The sequence below is a fragment of the Pseudophryne corroboree genome, unplaced genomic scaffold (assembly GCF_028390025.1).
Source record: "Pseudophryne corroboree isolate aPseCor3 unplaced genomic scaffold, aPseCor3.hap2 scaffold_972, whole genome shotgun sequence".
Lineage (NCBI taxonomy): Eukaryota > Metazoa > Chordata > Amphibia > Anura > Myobatrachidae > Pseudophryne > Pseudophryne corroboree.
Genome location: NW_026970552.1, coordinates 107,208 through 121,226, shown reverse-complemented (window position 1 = coordinate 121,226; position 14,019 = coordinate 107,208).

Below are 14,019 nucleotides of genomic sequence, written 5' to 3'. Positions count from 1 at the left end.
GTCTTCCGACTTCCCCTCTGGGATGACGATCGACTCCCAGCAGCAACAACAGCAGCGCCAGCAGCAGTAGGCGTTACACTCAAGGATGCATCGGAGGAATCCCAGGCAGGAGAGGACTCGTCAGACTTGCCAGTGACATGGCCTGCAGGACTATTGGCTCTCCTGTCTAAGGAGGAAATTGACACTGAGGGAGTTGGTGGTGTGGTTTGCAGGAGCTTGGTTACAAGAGGAAGGGATTTAGTGGTCAGTGGACTGCTTCCGCTGTCATCCAAAGTTTTTGAACTTGTCACTGACTTATGATTAATGCGCTGCAGGTGACGTATAAGGGAGGATGTTCTGAGGTGGTTAACGTCCTTTCCCCTACTTATTACAGCTTGACAAAGGCAACACACGGCTTGACACCTGTTGTCCGCATTTGTGTACAGGATGCATACCTTCATGTCCAAATTTATCCATCTCATCAGTCGTACCTCAGATTTGCGGTACAGGACTGTCATTGCCAATTTCAGACGTTGCTGTTTGGTCTCTCCACGGCCCAGAGAATTTTCACCAAGGTAATGGTGGAAATGATGGTTCTCCTGCGCAAGCAATGTGTCACAATTATCCCGTACTTGAGCGATCTCATAAAAGCGAGATCAAGAGAGCAGTTGCTGAACAGCGTATCACTTTCACTGAAAGTGTTACAGCAACACGGCTGGATTTTCAATATCCCAAAGTCGCAGTTGGTTCCTACGACTCGTCTGTCTTTCTTGGGCATGATTCTGGACACAGACCAGAAGAGGGTTTATCTCCCGATAGAAAAGGCCCAGGAACTCATGACTCTTGTCAGGAACCTATTGAAACCAAAACTTGTGTCAGTGCATCACTGCACTCGAGTCCTGGGAAAGATGGTGGCATCATACAAAGCCATTCCATTCGGCAGGTTCCATGCGAGGACTTTCCAATGGGACCTACTGGACAAGTGGTCTGGGTCACATTTACAGATGCATTGGTTGATCACCCTGTCCCCCAGGGTCAGGGTATCACTCCTGTGGTGGCTGCAGAGTGCTCACCTTCTCGAGTGACGCAGATTTGGCATTCAGGACTGGATCCTGGTGACCACAGATGCAAGCCTCCAAGGTTGGGGAGCAGTCACACAGGGAAGAAATTTCCAAGGTCTTTGGTCAAGTCAAGAGACTTGTCTTCACATCAACATCCTGAAACTAGGGGCCATATACAATGCCCTACGTCAAGCGGAGACCTTACTTTGCGACCAACCGGTTCTGATCCAGTCAGACAACGTCACCGCAGTGGCTCATGTAAACCGCCAAGGCGGCACAAGGAGCAGAGTGGCGATGGCACAAGCTACCTTTGCATTTTTCTCCCAAACGAAGGACACTAGAATGAAAATTTTAAAGCCTCCTGTTAGTGCTTCATCTACACGGTATAGCCCTGAATTTTCCAATGCGTAGCTCTTTGCAAAAGAGAGATATTGGCAAGGAAAAGCTGTCTTGTACCTTTGCATTTTTCTCCCAAACGAAGGACACTAGAAAGAAAATTTTAAAGCCTCCTGTTAGGCCATCATCTACACGGCATAGCCCTGAATTTTCCAATGCGTAGCTCTTTGCAAAAGAGAGATATTGGCAAGGAAAAGCTGTCTTGTACCTTTGCATTTTTCTCCCAAACGAAGGACACTAGAAAGAAAATTTTAAAGCCTCCTGTTAGGCCATCATCTACACGGCATAGCCCTGAATTTTCCAATGTGCAGCTCTTTGCAAAAGAGAGATATTGGCAAGGAAAAGCTGTCTTGTACCTTTGCATTTTTCTCCCAAACGAAGGAAACTAGAATGAAAATTTTAAAGCCTCCTGTTAGTGCTTCATCTACACGGTATAGCCCTGAATTTTCCAATGCGTAGCTCTTTGCAAAAGAGAGATATTGGCAAGGAAAAGCTGTCTTTCAACTCTTCCACAACTGAAAAACAGATAGTGTTCCCAAGCCTTCCATCCTGTAATATCTTCAGTCTCTCGTCAATGAAGAAAACAATCCCTCCAGCAGACTCTTCAACCACGATACAAGATCACAGCCAAAAGGGCGAGAAGCAACTACACTTGCGTTTAACCAAAATGGCTAAAACTTAGTGGAGGAAAGTGCAGTGCACCAAAACATAAGCTGACACAATCATGGAGAATGCGCCAGCATATATGCTCTTCTATCTATATTTTGCAAACCTGCTCTTGTCCCCTCCAGCTGCTCCATGTAGATTTGACGCCTGGCAAGGTGCATAACCCACTGACAAGCAGGCACACTCCTGCATGAGTTTTCACTCTCACTAGCAGGATGATACACATTCATTTGCATGTGCTCCACCTCTGACACACTGCCCACCCAACCACCCAGTCACCAGAGCCACCCACAAGCCAACTGGCTCCGTGATTTAATTTGCACAGTGCAGTCATCCAGGCAGCATGTCCTTCTCAATGGAATAATCTCTGGTTCCATGGAATCTTCCGCATTGGAATGCTGCGGAACAAAAAGGATTTAAACATTCAGCTTGCTAGCATTCAATGTACCTGCGGCTTGGCTCTAGCACATGGGTCTTCATCCTGTGGCCCTCCAGCTGCTGTGAAACTACACATCCCAGCATGCCCTGCCACAGTTTTGCTATTAAGGTATGCTAAAACTGAGGCAGGGCATGCTGGTATATGTAGTTCCACAGCAGCTGGAGGGTCGCAGGTTGAAGACCCATATTCTAGCATGCCTGTTCTATGATGCATGTTCCGTGATGTCACAATCAGCTTGGAATGGGGTGTCTAGCATGCATTTGCTGACAGCCACTTGAGGGAGACACACATCAGGAGATGCAGCATATCGGAGGTCTTCGATGCCTTTCCAGCAAATGCACACCACCAGCTGCTGGTCTGGACACAAAACAATACCCACAATTGAAGGCTCAAAATGCCCAACTACAGGATTAATGTAAGTAGTGAATTTAGGAATGAATTTAGAAGTAGGAAATTAAGTTAGTTCACAAGTACATTCAAATTCCGATCTAAAGTCTAGGTAGGCCTCACGTCCTGGCAGCCCCCAGCATTTAAAAATGCCTTGATTAGAGGTAGGGAATTAAATGTAGATAAGAAGTAGACACAAAATAACACTCCACAGAGCAATTATCAGGTGTCTTTATCAATTGTTGCATTTAAAAAATCAAGCAATTAGGGAACACAATGTTGCGACAATGTAACCCTATTTGCAAAATAGTACTAAATAAGTTTGTCGATGTAAGACATTTGCAAAGGCGCAAACAAAACACGCTGGAAAATGCAACTGAATCTGTTTTTGGAGGTTAGAATAGATGCAGGATCAAGTAGCTCAATGGGTAGGGTGTTTGATTAGAATTCAACAGGTTATAGATTTGAATCCTGGGTATGATAGTTTGAGGTGTTATTTAATAAAGTATGTTTATATATTAGTCACACATGGCTTACTTGTACAAATGGCATGTCACCAGTTAGTGCTGACTGCTGATATGCCATTTGCACAAACACGCCATGTGTGACTGTATATGCATTTAAGGAGGGCACCCCGGCAATACCACAAACCATTGAGTGTCAAGTATACTAGATATATCTTCATATCTCATGTGCTTTCTCTGAGACCAATCTTGTTATGCCCCTTCCCCACAAGGCATGCGCCTTTTGTCCATATTGCAAAAATGGGGAGGAGAGGGGGGGGGGGCATATAATTCTCTGTCACAGGGCACCAAAAAGTCTAGTTATGGCTCTGGTATGCATTATGTAATCTGGCAGACCATATCTCCAACACTGGCTGGTTGGAATAGAAATCCGGTTATCTATGTGAGCAAATGACCATCAACGATTTACTCTCAAACACTAGAAAATGGACAAACATGGTCCCCTAAACAAATTGGTTAAATTTTGGGTTTAACCAATTTGTGTAATGACCATTTTTGACCACTTTTCTAGTGTTTGGGAGCAAATGGTTAATTGACATTTGCTACTATACATTACCAGATTTTCATTCCATCCATCCAGACTGGATAGATAGCCTGACAGATAATTGTGTAGTGTACGCCCAGGATAACTGTCAGTTGTGCTTTCTTTTATGACGGCACATAAATGGGTGGGCAGATCCAGAGCAAGCACTGCCCACTCATGCATAGTTGTCAACTGATGTGAAGTTCCAGGGGGCAATCTCAGTTATAAAGAAAAGTATCTGGAAATTGTCCCTAGTTTAAAAAAAAAATAAAAAAAAAATTGATCAACTCCATTTATTTAGTATGATATCCCAGCAGTCAGAACAACATACTTTATTAAATAACACATCTCAAACTACCATACCCAGGATTCAAACCTATAACCTGTTGAATTCTAATCAAACACCCTACCTATTGAGCTATTTGATCCTGCATAAAAATTGTGAACATTATATGAAGCTATTGGTACTTTGCAAAAAAAAAGTATCAGCATTACAACGCAGCAGATCCATGCAGTTTGCAGCCACACACTACATGTATCTGCTCAGCCACAATGCTGATTATTTCTTCACAAAGTACAAGGTGAGCTCCAAACAGAATTCTCTAGCTTAGAATTATACCTTTCTATGCCAAACCTAGAAGTCGGGCCCCCCACCCTGGGATCCCCCAGAGGGAGGCCTGCACCGTCATGCGGCAGGCTTGTCCGTTTTGGAAGCAGGCTGATGGGCAGCCCAGGCTTGCTTCAGTCTGGGCTTGGCAGGTATGGAAGCATGAGCTTGCTTTGGGTATGCCTGACCTTGGGTACGCTTTACCTGAGGGATGAAAGGGCCAAGGGAAAGTACTTTTAGCCTTCTGCGTGGTAGGAGTCATACGAGGTAGGCAAGCTGTTTTAGCAGTAGCCAGATCAGCTACAATCTTATTGAGGTCTTCTCCAAAGAGAGTGTCTCCCTTGAAAGGTAGCACCTCCAGGGTTTTCTTGGAATCCATATCCACCGACCAGGATCTCAACCAGCTGTATAAAGTATTACCTAGGAACTGGCTCTCCACTCCCCATTATCTGGTTATCATGGCTTCCTCCGCCAGTGTCCAGACTCGCTTGCTGAAGCTCGGCCACTTCTTCCTAGCAGCAGGCTCCTGGATCACTGGGCAGCAGAGGTGCTTGGGAGCCGGAAGGGGGCGGAGCAATCAGGCAGGCAGTTGCAGTGCTGCCCAGCTATCTGTGGTGTGAGAAGAAGCAGGGGCACCCCACCGCTGGCAGTGCTGCAGCTAGCGGTGGTGGCAGCGGCGAGGCTGCTGGGCTGGGTCTTGAAAAAGGTGGAAAGAAGGGTGTTACGGCATGGAATGTACAAACTGCGAGACCCTGCTGGTAGTGCCTTTGTCTATTTAGTAGGAAGGGCACGTAACAGCCGGGGGGCAATGGAGGAAGCCCCTTTAGGGCTGGAGCCCCTTCAGGGCTGGAGCCCGGCGGCAACTGACTCTGTTGTCTCTGGCAGTTCTGCCCCTGGACTAGAGGAATGGTCAAGAACATGGCAACATTTAATGCCAAAAAATGCAAAATCATACACGTCTCAAAAATGCAAAGGCTAACTATAATATTAAGGGCATTATAATGGCAAGAGGAAAGCTATCTAAGTATTACTATTTCAGGTGAGCAATGTAACAAAGCAATAGGAAAGGCAAGTCAGATGCTTGTTTGCATAGGTTAAAGAACCAGTAGCAGAAAAAAGTAATACAGGTTGAGTATCCCATATCCAAATATTCCGAAATACGGAATATTCCGAAATACAGACTTTTTTGAGTGAGACTGAGATAGTGAAACCTTTGTTTTTTGATGGCTCAGTGTACACAAACTTTGTTTAATACTCAAAGTTATTAAAAATATTGTATTAAATGAACTTCAGACTGTGTGTATAAGGTGTATATGACACATGAATGAATTCTGTGAATGTACACACACTTTGTTTAATGCACAAAGTTATAAAAAATATTGGCTAAAATGACCTTCAGGCTGTGTGTATAAGGTGTATATGAAACATAAATGCATTCTGTGCTTAGATTTAGGTCCCATCACCATAATATCTCGTTATGGTATGCAATTATTCCAAAATACAGAAAAATCCGATATCCAAAATTCCTCTGGTCCCAAGCATTTTGGATAAGGGATACTCAACCTGTAATGCCACTGTATAGGTCCTTGGTACAGCCACATTTAGAATCCTGTGTTCAGTTCCAGAAGCCATATCTCCAGAAGGCTGTAAATACATTAGGGCAACTAAAATTGTGCATGGCCTACATCACAAAACTTACCTGGAAATACTAAAAAATGTTGATGTGTATAGTTTGGAGAAGGGAAGAGGGAACATACAGTAATAGAAACATTTAAATATATAGGGAGGAATGTAATAGGGTGTGAGAATCAGAAAGTGAGAGATTTTGTGTTTTTTCCTGTTGTTTTTTTTTTTTTTTTATTGTTTGTTTTTTAAAGTGGCAATCCTTTACATGGCAAAACCAGGTTGATATTTGCCATGTAAAGGATTGCCACCGTGGGCATGTGTAGAAGGGGCACTGCTACTGTTGGCATTATGTGTGTAAGCTGCACTGATATGGTGGTTATGTGTATAAAGGGCACTGCGACTGTGGGTATTATTATTATTATTATTATTATTACATGCGGTGTAATGACAATAAGATAGTGCTACTGTGTGGCGTATTTTGATTTGGGGTGCTATTGTGTGGCCATGCCCCTTCCTTGTGATACCACACCTTCTTTTTTTAAGGAGCGCACTGTCCCTTTATTAAGTATTGGAGAGAGGGCCCAAATTAATAGTTTGCAGGGAGGCGCCAAACACCCTAGCACTGGCCCTTTGGTAGGGGACAGGATTTGCTTCTGCTTGTGCACATATGTTATGATTGCCAGCCAACAGCACTGGTTTTGCCTATAACACTAACTATAAATATTTTGAATTGGTCCTGGACCACCAATCCAAGGCACCCCTGCAAGTATCCTGAGGCACCCCAGGGTGCAGTTTGAGAACCACTGGTCTAGTGAGTACCCAGGATAATTATTGTAGCTGGTCTGCGGGTAACAGCTCTCAGATCCACTTCTAGAAAAAATGCAGCAATGTAATTTGAGTGACAAACTGCAGAGATGAACCCTTTCTGTGACTGCTGCACAGGGATCACACAAACTCTATTCATAGGGCTGACTTCACTTAGGGGAGATGTTCTCACCCCGCAAAGAAGTGCGAGTATATACCGCACTTACGGTACCATTGGATTTACAGATATTTTCTTGCAATACACTATGGGGGTCATTCTAAGTTGATTGCTCGCTAGCAGTTTTTAGCAGCCATGCAAACGCATTGTCGCTGCCCACTGGAGAGTGTATATTCACTTTGGAGAAGTGCGAACACTTGAGCAGCAGAGCGCCTGCAAAATCGTTTCAAAATAAGACCAGCACTGTAGTTACACTTCGTGTGCATTGATTCTAACAACCGAGGGACGGCTTTTGATGTCACACACCCATCCAGCGAATGCCCAGCCACGTCTGCATTTCTTCTGCCACGCCTGCATTTTTCCAAGCACTCCCTGAAAACGGTCAGTTGACACCCAGAAACGCCCTCTTTCTGTCAATCTCCTTGTGGCCTGTTCTGTGATTGGAATAATCGCTAGAACTAGTGCAAAACCACAATGGACTTTGTACCCGTACGATGCGCATGCACATTACGGAGCATGCGCATGCACAGATTAGCCATTTTTTTTCAACTGATTGCTACGCAGCGAACAACGGCAGCAAGCGATCAACTCGGAATGACCCCCTATATACATAGAAACATGGATTTTTACTGCAGGAATTATGGTTAGTTTAGGGGTATCGGTTAGGGTCAACAGAGGTGTAGCTAGGGGTCCAAGCGCCCCTGGCAAAGTAAGGGACTGGCGCCCCCCCTTTCGATAAAGCATTGCAGTCCATTGGCGGTTACCATGTTGGAGCCACAGCAACTGACCCCCTCCCCCACACGCTGCCCTACATCATCGGCTGGGATTCACTGTTGGTGTGAAGCCACTGGGAACATTCTGGTAGCATTAGCAGCAGTCTGTGTCATAGATAGGGAAGGCAGAAGGTTAACGAGCTAATAGCAGTCTGTTGGCAGCAGAGGCTGGGCGGGGGGCTGAGAATGAGCCAACGCTGATCAGTGTCCAGTCTGCTCAGACAAAAGTATTTTGTGATCAGGGCTGGTTCTAGACCAAAGGAGCCAATGGCAAAAATTTCCTTTGGCACCCCCCCCCCCCACACACACACACACACACACACACACACACACACACACACACACACACACACACACACACACACACCAAAAAAGAACATATCCCAGTTTAACATAACGCTATGTGGTGCAAGGTGTGGAGCTGGTCACTTGTATCAGACCTCTGACATTTGCCTTTTCACCCATATTGCATACTTTTTCTTGCAGGTTGTGTCTTAATTCAAGAAGTGTTCTAAGTACTAAGTGTTCTAAGTACAGCTTAGTATCTTTACTGACCCCTCTTTACCCCACACTACATAACTGACCCCTCTATACCCTACACTACATCACTGACCTTTCTATAACCATCACTGCATTACTGACCCCTCTATACAGTACACTGACCTCTATATACCTGCTAGTACATCCCTGATGCCTATATTCCCTAAGCTAAATCCCTGACGCCTCTATTCCCTACGCTACATCCCTGACGCCTCTATTCCCTATGCTACATCCCTGACGCCTCTATACCCTACGCTACATCCCTGATGCCTCTATTCCCTACGCTACATTCCTGATGCCTCTATAACCTACGCTACAACCCTGACGCCTCTATACCCTACGCTACATCCCTGACGCCTCTATACAGTACAATGCATTACTGATCCCTCTAGACCATACATCCTCATTACATCAGAGAGATAGTGAAACACTGGAAAAAATAAGGATAAAGTGGACTACAGAAACTGATGCTCTAAACAAAGGAGAGAGAGAGAAAAGCACAAGGGAAAGTGGGCAATCGGAACACCATAGAGAGAGGAGAGATAGAAATGCCTGAAAAAGTAAAGGGGGTTGGGTATGGCATCCGGCGCTCGGGATTCCAGCAGTCACATGATACCTAATCCTAACCCTCTGGGGGGGTGGCGGATAGGGCTAACCCTCAGGGGGTGGCAGCTAGGCTAGACTGTATGAACTCTAATTCCCCAACTGAAACCTCTCACAAACACACACTCCTAAATCTAGTACACACACATTTCCCCAGTACTGACAACTCTCATCACTTCCACACACTGACAACTCCCTCCTGCTCCTCTCCCCACTGACACTGACAGCTCCCTCACAGTCACACACATCCTCCACCCCCCACCCCCCCCCCACACACACTGATAGCACACATGCACAAATCCCCCCCTCCTCGACACTAACTGTCACGGACTGCTTGGGCAGCAGGGGGCAGGCTCTGACTTGAAGTGCTGAAATTCAACAGCTCTCTCGAACTTGCAAGGCATGGCTGTGCAGCTGTCTCCAGCCATCTCCTTGCCCACTGTGTAATTTGTGGCGTTCTCTGATGTTCCCCGCTCTGCCTCTACAACCGGCATATAATGTACAGCAGTGGTGACTCCTGAGTATGGGCCTGGAGAACTCCGCCTACCGGGGGGTAGGGATTAATAATTTCAAAGTGGCAGAGCTAGGAGTGAAGCAGTGGACAGCAGTTGAGGGGCGTTTCAAACTGTAACAGGGTTGGGACAATTTCAGTATCCTTCCCTCACCGTCTAATTGGTCAGTCCCACGCTGATTGCCATAGCGCCCTTTCGAGACTGCAGAACTCTATCCCTTAGCCACGGTTGGCACAGCTGGATGGTGCCCCTGGCAAGTGCCATCCTGGCCAAGGGGTAGATACGCCCCTGAGGGTCAGGGCCAGAAACAGAAATCTCGGGGCCCAGTACACTGATATCTCTGGGGCCCCCTCAACCCCCCCTTAACTTGGCAGAGGGATCTTTAAAAAAAAATGGAGCCTTTGACTCGGACCGTCAGTGAGGCCGGCAGGTGGTTTTCATACTGGGCTATACAGCTCTTCGGTGGCGGTGGCAGGGACATTCAGAAAAGGGCCAGCACAGCAACATGCATAATAATGGCAATACAGTATGGACCACAGGGACTGGACAAAGTGATGGGGTAAAAGGAGGGGGGAGGGTTTAGTTGGCCTGTTAATTGTTTTCCTGCTTAAATTGAGCAGTTGGTGGATACACTTTAAAAAGCAATATTGGCACTGTGGCCCCATTATTTCTGTTCTTAATACTTGGAGCCCTGAACAAGTGTCCCCTTTGTCCCCCCTGTCACCGGGCCTGTTCAGGCGTTACCTATGGAGAAGCTGCGACATGACATCCTAGGACACGATACTGCACCATGCATCACCATTATATTTCAGTGTGCCTTGTCAATATTTAAATCTTGTTCTGTGTGACGTGAGTTGTAAATGGTTGAAAATCTCTGTGCTACAGTATCGTCACCATGTAGTTATAACAACACCGCAAAACCACCAAAAGACGTGTTTTGGTAGAGGGACTGCTGGAGGGGCCCATTGGGGCCCCCAGTTTGCTACCCCACCCCAGTATACCTGTGCTGTAGCCAGTGGAAGGGGCACTATCTTCCCGGTGATCTCTTCGGGAAGATGGTGCCGCACATAGAAAGCAAAGACTCTGGCTGCACTCTCCTGCCCTCGCTCTAAGCAAGGTGATCGGGCCACAAAAGGACCCCTGTCGGACCCCTGCCGGACCCCGGCCTGTGGGCCACAAAAGGATGCATTGGGGGCGGCATGCGGCCCATGGGTTTGACACCCCTGCCCTAGAGTATCAAAATTTGTTTCACGGCACCCCTAGGCCAAAGTTTTTTTTATTGAGAAATTCAGAAAAAAATATAAAATTAAGTAAATTGTGTTTATAGCATGTCATCCTCAGGTTCAGTTATGTTGTGAGGCAATGGTTTTGCCAATTTAATAAAGTATAAATAATTTTAATTGGTCCTGGACCACCAAACTATGCTACCAGTGCAAGAACCCCAGTTTGGAAACTACTGCCATAAAATAAACCTTTTTTGTTTTTTTTAAACTACATGTAATACACCTTAGAGCTCAGTTCCTAAAAGGTTTTAAACCCCTGCATACAGTAAACTACACATATTTAAAAATCCTACACCGGGCACAAGTGCTCACGGGCCAATTTCATGGCAGTCTCGGATAGGAGGGCATTGTGGATTCACCAAGGGAATGCTGATGCTGACTCCAAGAAGAAAGGGAGTCTCTTCCCTATGAAGGTGAAGCCTTGTTTGGCGACGGCCTAGTTAATTTGATCTCGGCAGCTCCCGCAGGTAAGTCATCCTTCTTGCCCTATGTTCCCTCTCAACGGATGAAGACGCATCATTATCTGACGCAGTCATTTCGGCCCAATAGATATGCAAGAAGTTAAGATTCCCCTTTCTTTGCAGGTAGAGGAAGGAAAAGAGGGAAGAGGTCTGTAGCCTCTTCAAGATCGCAGGAGCAGAGATCGTCCTCTGCTTCTGCCAAATCCACTGCATGACGCTGGGGCTCTCTTGCAGGAGCCCGCACCAGTGGGGGGCACGTCTAAAACTCTTCAGTCAGTTCTGGATTCATTCGGACCTGGACTCGTGGGTTTTACAAATAGTGTCCCAAGGGTACAAACTGGGGTTTCAAGACGTTCCCCCTCACCGATTGTTCAAATCAGCCTTAGTCAGCAGGGAGAAGGTTTTTATTCAAGCCTCTTCGTGGTCCCGAAGCCGGACGGCTCAGTCAGACCAATCTGAAATCTGAAATCCCTTAATTTCTACCTAAAGAAATTCAATTTCAAGATGGAATCTCTCAGGGTAGTGATCTCCAGTCCGGGGGATAAAGGAGATTTCATGGTTTTGGTAGACATAAAGGATGCCTACTTATATGTTCCCATTTAGCCACTGCATCAAGCTACCTGAGGTTTGCAATTCAGGATTGTCATTACCAATTTCAGACGTTGCCGTTTGGTCTGTCCACGGCTCCGAGGATTTTCACCAGGGTGATGGCGGAAATGATGGTTCTCCTTCGCAAGCAAGGAGTCACAATTATCCCGTACTTGGATGATCTCCTGATAAAGGCGAGATCCAGGGACCAGTTGGTGCAAAACATCTACTCTCCCTGACAGTTCTTCAACAACATGGTTGGCTCCTAAACTTGCCAAAATCGCAGTTGGTCCCAATGACGCGGTTGTTGTTTTTGGGAGTGATACTGGACACAGAAGAGGTTTTCTTCTAGTGGAAAGGCTCTGGAGATCCAGAGTCTGGTCAAACAAATTCTGAAACCAGCAAGAGTGTTAATCCATCAATGCATTCAGTTGCTGGGGAAGATGGTTGCGGCCTACGAGGCCATTCAGTTTGGCAGGTTCCATGCCAGAGTGTTCCAGTGGGACCTGTTGGACAAGTGGTCCGGATCCCACCTACACATGCACCGGAGGATAATCCTGTCTTCCAAGACCAGAATCTCACTCCATTGGTGGCTGCACAGTTCTCACCACCTAGAGGGGCGATGGTTCGGGATCCAGGACGGGATCCTAGGGACCACGGATGCAACCCTCCGAGGCTGGAGAGCAGTCACACAGGGGGAAAACATCCAAGGAAGATGGTCAAGTCTTCCTTGGATGTTTTCATCTCCACATAAATGTTCTGGAGTTAAGGGCCATTTAATAACTGCAGACACAGTACGCACTGGGACGGGTGCCCAGCATCCTCTACGGACTAAGAGAAAAGGATTTACCGGTAGGTATTAAAATCCTATTTTCTCTAACGTCCTAGAGGATGCTGTGGACTCCGTAAGGACCATGGGGATAGACGGGCTCCGCAGGAGACATGGGCACTTTAAGAAAGACTTTAGTTCTGGGTGTGCACTGGCTCCTCCCTCTATGCCCCTCCTCCAGAACTCAGTTTGATACTGTACCCAGTGGAGACTGGGTGCTTTTCAGGAGCTCTCCTGAGCTTTCTGACAGAAAGTATTTTGTTAGGTTTTTAATTTTCAGGGAGCACTGCTGGCAACAGACTCCCTCATCGAGGGACTGAGGGGAGAGAAGCAGCCCTACTCTCTGAGTTGCAAGGTCCTGCTTCTTAGGCTACTGGACACCATTAGCTCCAGTGGGATTGGTACGCAGGATCTCACCCTCGCCGTCCGTCCCAGAGCCGCGCCGCCGTCCCCCTCGCAGAGCCGGAAGATAGAAGCCGGGTGAGTATGAGAAGAAAAGAAGACTTCAGAGGCGGCAGAAGACTTCATGATCTTCACTGAGTTAACGCACAGCACTGCAGCTGTGCGCCTTTGCTCCCATACACCTCACATACTCCGGTCACTGTAATGGTGCAGGGCGCAGGGGGGGCGCCCTGGGCAGCAATATAAACCTCTTTCGCAAAAATATAACATATATACAGCTGGGCACTTTATATATGTATAAGCCCCCACCAATTTTACAGTTTAAGCGGGACAGAAGCCCGCCTCCGAGGGGGCGGGGCTTCTCCCTCAGCACTCACCAGCGCCATTTTTTCTCCACAGCACCGCTGAGAGGAAGCTCCCCGGACTCTACCCTGCTTATACCACGTTAGACAAGAGGGTTGAAAAGAGGGGTGGGGGGGGCACATAATTCGCAAATTACATACAGCAGCACTACTGGGCAAACATTAAGTTACTGTTTTATTCCTGGGTTATATAGCGCTGGGGGGTGTGCTGGCATACTCTCTCTCTGTCTCTCCAAAGGGCCTTGTGGGGAAACTGTCTTCAGAAAAAGCATTCCCTGTGTGTGTAGTGTGTCGGTACACGTGTGTCGACATGTCTGAGGAAGAAGGCTATATTAGAGAGGAGCGGGAGCAAATGAATGTGGTGTCTCCGCCGACAGCTGATTGGATGGATATGTGGAATGTTTTAAATGCTAGTGTAAACTCATTGCACAAAAGATTAGACAAGGCAGAAGCTTTGGGACAGTCAGGGTTTCAAC